The sequence below is a fragment of the Pistacia vera genome, unplaced genomic scaffold, assembly GCF_008641045.1.
Source record: "Pistacia vera cultivar Batoury unplaced genomic scaffold, PisVer_v2 Contig286, whole genome shotgun sequence".
NCBI classification, from domain to species: Eukaryota; Viridiplantae; Streptophyta; class Magnoliopsida; order Sapindales; family Anacardiaceae; genus Pistacia; species Pistacia vera.
The window spans coordinates 629,182-638,003 of record NW_022196097.1 but is presented as its reverse complement, the minus strand read 5'-3'; the positions used below and the strand labels follow the sequence as shown (position 1 = coordinate 638,003).

Here is an 8,822-nt window from a genome sequence, read left to right as displayed (position 1 = left end):
CTTTTGAATTGAAATCTGGACTAATACATCTCTTGCCCACTTTTCATGGCCTCACAAGCATTTAAAGGGGCTTCATGTGGTTTGCACGAGTATGAAACCTACGAGGGTGACCGAGGAGCAAATTAAATTAAGAGCCTGGCGTGCTGTCATAGGCACCCAGAATTAAAACCTAAAAATACACGTAGTAGTGCAAGTCAGGGTCGATCCCATGAAGAGTGTCTAGCTGAATTTGCTGTTATGTGAACAAGGCTGGGGGTTTTTTTGTAAAAACAGAAAACGTTTCCAGGAAAAGAAAACAACTCATATCGAAATCAATTAAAATGACGGAACTTGGTCTCCGTCAACATCCACCATCGGAATCTTACAACTGATCATTGACGCGAAGATAATCAATTCACACATTGAATATTCACCGTTGGAACTAATTTCCTATCTCTCCTTAATTGTAATTAATCAGGAAACAAGCGATCCTAATTAATCTTACCCCTAAACAACCCTAGACAAGCGCTCAAGATTTAATCTAGTGGCAGCCTTAAGAATTAGAGAGATCGACGAAGCTAAACAACACAAACACAAGCGGTTGTATTTAATTTAGTTGAATGTTCTTCGTAAGGTTACTAATTCCTGACGCAGCAAATTACTAACCCTAATTGCTTCACAAGTTGGAGGGATCAAACAATTACGGATTTGATATCAAACTTAGCAGTAGATTTCAACAAATAATACACTAGTAGGCCTCCTAGTAATTAAATGCATCAATCATGAAAATATGCACAGAATAACATTCAATACTCAAACATGAATTTAACACTAAAAACAGAAAGATCTCACAGTTTATTTGATTCCGAGGTTTCCGTTTCCTTCGACCAAGTTACAAAAGTTCTAGCCGCTCATGGCCATCACAAAAACTCAAGAGAAAGAAAATTCCAGAGAAGAAAAGAGAGAGAGGCGTGGTCCTCTTTCCCCCAAAACCTAATCTGATCTCTTTAGCAAAAATCCAGATTTAAGTGTTTGAATCCCACTCAATCTCCTAAAAGAAATATTCTCCTATCCTAAAATAACATTAATCCTAATTTAATTCTAATTGGAACTAAAATAAAATAGAGTCCTAATAAAATAGGAAAGTGGTGTTTCCAGCTGTAATTTTCGTGCAGCATGTATGTCTTCAAAACGTGCAATAATAGACTGACTTGCATAACAAGTCAGAACGCTCCAGGACGTCGGTAATGCAGGTGCGTCAACTTCAAGCTCAATTACAACCTTGATTCAGTCAGTATCTCTAAAAACTCAAAACATGAAAGTTGTAGATCTCTTTCTTAGCGTTCCACAGAACTTTGAATCATCTCAATCGGAGCTCGGATGAGAGAATTATGCCCAGAATACGAAGCAGTGGCGAAACTGTCCGAATTCCCCTAATTAATTCCGTTTTTCAATTAACACCTCCATTTGCTTCCTAAACCAAAATAAAGTAATAATGAGTACAATTAGGAAACAAATACATATAAAAGACTAAACATTAAGGGGGTTAAATATGACATTTTGCATTCCCATCAGAGCCTTTCCATTTTCTTTGAAGGATTCAGCTAAGGATTGGCTCTATTATCTACCCTCTGGGAGTATTACCACATGGAACAAGATGAAGAGGTTGTTTCTGGAGAAATATTTCCCAGCTTCAAGGGCGGCAAACATTCGGAAAGAAATTTGTGGTATAAGGCAACAAAGTGGAGAGTCTCTACATGAATATTGGAAACGTTTTAAGAAATTTTTTGCAAGCTGCCCCCATCATCAAATTAGTGAGCAGCTACTTATCCAGTACTTCTATGAGGGCCTTACATACACTGATAGGTGCATGATTGATGTTGCAAGTGGAGGAGCTTTGATGGATAAGACTCTTGAGGCCGCGAGAAACTTGATTGCAAATATGGCAGCCAATTCTCAACAGTTTGGGAATAGGCTTGACCTTCTATCTAGGCGTGATAATGAGGTAAATATTTCTTCCCTTGAACAACAAATCTCGAGTCTAACTTCTCTTGTTCGTCAAATGGCTGTAGGTAACATGCAAACAATGAAGGCTTGTGGAATTTGTTCGGTAGTAGGGCATCCAACTAATATGTGCCCAACTCTTCAAGAGGAGCCTGTTGAGCAAGTGAATGCAACAGGTGGTTTTCTTGGACAACCGCAAAGGAAGTATGATCCCTATTTGAGCACATATAACCCGGGATGGGGGGATCACCCCAATCTTGGCTATGGGAATCAACAAGTGAATCAACCCCACCCTCAAAACTGCCCAAATTACTAGCAGTTTAAGCAGCCATACCCCCCTAGACAACTACCAGAACAAACTTCTAATTCTGGTATGTCTTTAGAAGATATTGTTAAGTCTCTTGCTACTAATACTTTGCAATTTCAACAGGAGATAAGGGCCAATGTTCAAAGTTTGGAGAATCAGATAGGCTAGATGGCAACCACAATAAGTAAGTTGGAGGCACAAATTTCGGGGAAATTACCCTCTCAAACGGTGGTAAATCCAAGAGAAAATGTAAGTGCGATCATCTTAAAAAGTGGTAAAGAGGTTGAGATTCCAGTAAAGGCAACCCCTGCATCATCGAAGGAAGAGAAGGAGAAAAACGTAGTTGTAGACAAGAATGTTCCCAACGACGATGGTGTTCCTAAGAGTAAGTTTCCACCTCTGTCCGATTATAAATCGGTACCATCTTTTCCTCAAGCTTTAGCAGAATCTAGAAAAGATGAGCAATACAGAGATTTATATGAGAGTTTTTGTAGATGCGAGGTAAATATCCCACTTTTAGATGCTATTAAACAAGTACCTCGTTACGCTAAATTCTTGAAAAAACTATGTACAATTAAGAGGAAACAGAAACTTCAGGGGTGTGAAAAGGTGAGAGTAGGAGAAAATGTTTCTGTAGTGATTCAGAGAAAATTTCAAGTGAAGTGCAAAGATCCAGGTATGTTTACTATCCCTTGTACGATAGGTAACACTAGGTTTGAGAAGGCCATGATAGATTTAGGAGCTTCTATTAATGTCATGTCATATTCTATATATGCTTCTTTGAAACTTGGACCTTTGAATAAAACTGGTGTTGTGATTCAATTAGCTGATACATCTAGTGCCTATCCTAAGGATGTAGTTGAGGATATTCTGGTACAAGTTAATGACTTAGTTTTCCCTACTGATTTCTATGTGCTTGATATGGAAAATAGTGATCAAACTGCTCCTATTTTGTTAGGAAGACCTTTCTTAAAAACATCCAAGACTAAGATAGATGTTCATAGTGGCATACTTACCATGGAATTTGATGGTGAAACAGTCAAGTTTAATATTTATGATGTCATGAAATATCCTGATGATGATGATGATAATCTTGTTTATTCTATTGATGTGATTGATTCTTTAGCATAGGAAGTTTTTGAATTTGATGGAAAAGATGGATTGGGAGTTGCCATTAGTAAGCATCTTGAGGAAGAGAATGAGGAGTTAGCTTTGAGTACTAATTTGCAGGAAACTGTTGCAGCGTTGAACAATTCTCCAAAGTCATAGCAACAGTCAGGTAACCTTACCCTCTGTTTTGCAATCACCCATTCCAGATTTGAAGCCTTTCCCTAGTTACCTCAAGAACGTGTTCCTTGGAGACGGAGGAACGTTATCAGTGATCATCTCTAGTAAACTCAGTGCATCGCAAGAAGAAAAGGCTTGAGTCGAGTCAACGACAATAAACAAAGGCGCTGCTTGCGAGGCAACCCAAGGGGAGTTTTGTTTTCTTATTCTCGCATTTTAAATTTTGGTTATTTTTTCCTTTTCTTTGCATTTCATCTTACATTGGGGACATTGTCAATTTTAAGTGTGGGGGAGGGGATTAGGTTGTGTTTTTAAAAAAAAAAAAAAAAACAAATAGTTTTTTGTTTTTAAGAAGGTTTATGCTTTAAGTCATGTCTTTGAACGTCTAGTGATGCATGAAATAGTAACTTGACTTTGTTATTGAGCATATTCCTTTACTTAGGATGTTAGCAACATTTCATAAAATAGAGTTAATTAGATTTGAATCTTTGTAGTTTTGAAACAATATGTCTTGAGAAGTTGTGTGAACTTGGTGACGAAGCATGATTGAGGAGTGTATAACAACCCTTAAAAGAAAAAAAAAAAAAAAACAATTGTTTCTCTTAAGCTAGTCCTAAATTTGGGTTTAAGCAAATAGAAAAAAGAAAAGAAAGGTATGTGGTGAGTCGAGGTGGAGCATAAAACTCACTCACTCATAAACACAACCATGAAATGAGATGGAGCATAAAATGCACTCAATCTTTTTCAAACAGAAAAAAAAAAAAGAAAAAAGAAATCCGTAGTTTGCTACCCAGTTTGTAGTAGTAAAGAGAAACAGTTGAGGAACAAGTTGAGAGGTGAGTTGTACATGAATTGGTTGTGATTAGTTTCCTTGTTTGCAGTGACTGATTGAGAGTAATTGTAGAAAATGACGAAGAGAGATGAATGTCATTAACTCTACTTTATTTTATTTTGTTGCTGACTAAGTTAGGTATGAATATACATGGATTAAATATTGTTGCTTATGCATCATGATGGTGTTCTTGATATGACTTGAGTGTAGTGTTTGTTTGAATTAGTTTGCCCGAGGACGTGCAAAAGCTAAGTGTAGGGGAATTTGATGAGAATGCAAAATGTCATATTTACCCCCCCTTAATGTCTAGTATTTTATACTTATTTGCTGCCTAAATATACTCATTATTATTCTATTTTGATTCAGGATGCAAATGGAGGCGTTAATTGCAAAACGGAACTAATTAAGTGAATTCAGACAGTTTCGACATTGTTTCGTAATCTGGACATAACTCTTCCATCCGAGCTCCGATTGAGATGATTCAAAATGATTTGGAACCCTAAGAAAGAGATCTACAACTTTTATGTTTTGAGTTTTGAGAGATACTCACTGAATCAGGGTTGTAATCAGGCTTAAAGTTGACACACCTGCACTGCTGACGTTCTGGAACATTCTGCCTTGTCATGCAATTCAAGTAGGCAAATTATTACAAGAAGTTTTGAAGACCTGTTGCACGCAAATTACAGCTGGAAACACCATTTTCCTATTTTGTATTAAGACTTTATTTTATTTTCAATTACTCAGATTAGGATAAATAAAGGTTATTTTGGGATTTTAGAATATTTTTAGGAGATTTAGGTTGAGTAGAATTAGAATTCGAATTAGATATTTTTAAAGGGAGATCAGATTAGGGATTACACATATCACACACGCCTCTCTCTTCTATCTGCTGGTGGATTTTCGTTTTTCCTTGGAATTTTAGTGATGGCCATGAGTGGTTAAGTTTTATAACTTGGTCGAAGGAAACAAGACCTCGGAATCAATAAACTGTGAGATCAATCTGGTTTTTTACTTTAAGTGTTCAATTTATGTTTGAGTATTGAATGTTCTTCCATGCATATTTTCATGATTGTTGTGTTTAATTACTAAGAGGCCTACTAGTTTGTTAATTGTTGTAATCTACTGCTAAGTTAGATATCAAATCCGTAATTGTTTGATTCCTCTAACTTGTGAAGCAATTAGGGTTAATAATTTGCTGCGTCAGGAATTAGTAATTCTTAAGAAGAACACTCGACTAAATTAAATGCAACCGCTTGAGTTTGTGTTGTTTAGCTTCATCGATCTCTCTAGGTCTTAAGGCTGCCACTAGATTAAATCTTTAGAGCTTGTCTAGGGTTGTTTAGTAGTAAGGTTAATTAGATCGCTTGTTTCTTAATTAATTACAACTAAGGAGAGATAGGAAAATAGATCCAACTGTGAATGTTCAGGGTATGAATTGCTTTATTTTTGTATCGATGATCAGTTGTAAGATTCCGATGGTGGATGTTGACCTAGACCAAGTTTCGTTATTTGATTGATTTCGATAGTTTAATTTGAATTGTTTTTCCTAAAATTATTTTTGTTTTACTCAAAACCCCCCAGCCTTGTTCACGTAACATTAAACTCGGCTAGACACTCTTCGTGGGAACGATCCCTACTCACACAACTACGTGTATTCTTCAGGGTTTTAATTCTGGGTGCCTACGACAGCACGCCAACTTCTCGGTCTCGTCATGCTCAACATTTAATTGAAATATGGAAAACTCATATTCAATTTCATTAGGAACAAGAATAAATACAAAATCCAATGCAATAGAACATAAAAACAACATCTAAAATAGATTAAACCACTGTAATCAAAGTTAGGTCAAACCCTAACCCAAAAGTGGATTATTTCATATTTAAATTAAAGAAATTCGGATAATGGACTGTAAGTCAAGAATTCAACATACTAAAAACAGTAAGAAGAGAATGAAATCTTCCCTAAATAAAGACCCAAAATTGCTCCAACCTCCAATTTCTTCCTCTTCTTCTCTCAAAATCTGAACTCCCTCAAAAATGAGCTAAGGCTCTCTTAAATAGTCGGCCAAAACCCTAGGATTCTAATGTAATACATTTAAAATGCAACGTTTTAATAAACAGAAGAATTGCAGCTTTTGTCGTGAAATCTCATTGAACCATTTGACCCGAGGCTAGGTTGCCGCGGTAGAGAATTATCTTCGACACGACGAACTTTACTCATCTTTTCTAAAATTATGAAACTACCCTCCACTTGCTTCTTCGCTTGAATATTTGATCTTCATGATCCCCGATAGGAACAAGCTTCATAGTGCTTCCACTCCGCATCAGAATTTCCCCGATTCCTAAATTTCTCTTTATTCTGGGTCTAGAAACTCAATTTTCTCTTGGTTTTGCTCCAACTGCATGTTTTGGCCTAAAACGTAAAATATATGAATTTAAGTTGCAATTCAGGCACAAAACGACTTAAGAAGTATCCAAAATCCTATGTAAAAGTATAGAAAAATAGTATAATCCTAGGATTATCATAGACGTAGGCTTAAGTACCAAATTACCAAACCACTTTAAAAATCATTTGTTGTTCTTTGTTCTAACGCATTTATATTCATTACATTGTTGATTTCAATTAATCATGCACACATCGGTTCCCATTCCACCAAGGTCAATTGGATCACTCTGGTTGGTGTAAATTTTGCTTCAACATTTTGGCGCAAGAATGAGGGGCCTCCGCATACTTTTCTCAATTTCGGCAAGAAGCAAACAATTTCAGTGACAACTGATCACCTGAAATTCCCAACGGTTTGTACAAGATCCAAAATTACCACTGAAAATCACGACAGTGTGGAAGTTGCCCCCTAGGAGGTGTATCAAGACACTACTGCTCGCCGACCACCAATATCACCAACATACCAGGTCATAAATCAACTGGGGGTAGGGACGTCTAATCCAGAGAATGGCTAGTTGATAGAGATGATAAGGACGATGGTCACACAAGCAGTACAACAAAACGTGGTTGAGTTAAGAAACAAGCAGCCTGCCAACTAGGACCTTGATCAGCCACGCTTCACATATGTCACTCCGATAAAGAAGAATAACTCTACAGGCGACCAATCTAGTTTGTCAGCACCAAGGAGCGACCGTCACCCCTAACGTCACAAGGCACCTTCTGCTCACAAGCTTGAGTCCCGAAGACAAGTTAACCCCAAGAGGTGACCAGGCAAGCAGCCCATAGGGGAAGACGAAGATAATGGTCACCAGAGGATTGCTCGTCCTAATCGACAACATATCCAACACTAGCGTGTCGATTTTAACCCACGCCAAAGGTGACCTCGCAAGCCTGTAAGATCAGCCATGTGCACCAATCTTGCAACAACCGACATTCCAGTTTTAACTAGTGTCATGAACAACAGACCGAGAAGCATGACAACACCTATTATCCCAGTCATCATGACTCCACCTCGCCCACTAATGTACATGATAGGGTAGCGTCACAAGCAACTAATCTCCGAACTCACATACTTGAGGTAAGACTGAACAGAGCTCGTAGCCAGAATACTCCTCACAATAAAGATCTAGATTGGATACAAAGAATGCTCAAAAATTTAAAAGCCCGCCAAAATAATGCAACGAAAGAAATAGTGAGTTCCCCATTTACAGAGGAAGTATAACAAGCGCAACTCCCCCAAGGTTTTAGGGCACCTGAGAATAAGTTCGATGACAAGGGGGATCCACGAGACCACCTAGACAATTTTAACGACCCGATGGAGCTACACTTGGCTCGGATTTGGTGAAGTGTCGTTGCTTTGCAGTAACCCTGGTAGGGGATGCCAAAAGGTGTTAAAAGAGGCTAAAAGCGAACTCAATTCAATTGTGGCAACAATTCTCCTTGCTATATTTGCAACAGTTTCAAGCGAGAAGATAGTTCGCAATGCTACTCAATTATCTAAGCAATGTTCTTCAAGAAAGGGACGAAACTCTGACCTCTTATTTAACAAGGTTCCAAAATGAAGAGGCAAAGGTCGCGGATGCACTTAAGGAATCAATCTGCACTTTGCTTATAGTAGGAATAAGGCCATAGACAAAATTATGGAAAGAGCTCCAGAGTGAGGATCATGTAAGCCTAGCCAAGTTCTACCAAATGGCCACCAAACATCAGCGAATTGAAAGTCTGCTAGCGGCCTTGGCTGGCAACTCACCAAGAAAAGCACCTAATAGGCTATAAGATCGCCTAGTAAATAAAAGAAGAGGCCAAGATCGGGGTGATAGGGACCAAAATAGGTTCCCAAAAAAGCAGAGAACAAAATTCTATGGGGAAAGACAACCTTTCCTACAATATGCAGAATACACTCACCTGACAAGGGGGCACCGGGTAGAAGAGATCTCCAAAAGTATTACAGGTTCCACCGAGACATCAAG

At 38.0% G+C, this 8,822-nt stretch overlaps 1 non-coding gene across 1 annotated transcript; it reads right to left on the bottom strand.

Moving 5' to 3' along the window:
* Window positions 1-1,684: 1,684 nt before the first annotated feature.
* LOC116134369 lies at window positions 1,685-1,791 on the bottom strand. The gene has a single exon (XR_004128726.1). It is a non-coding gene; the product is annotated as a small nucleolar RNA R71 (small nucleolar RNA).
* Between the last annotated feature and the right edge of the window lie 7,031 nt (window positions 1,792-8,822).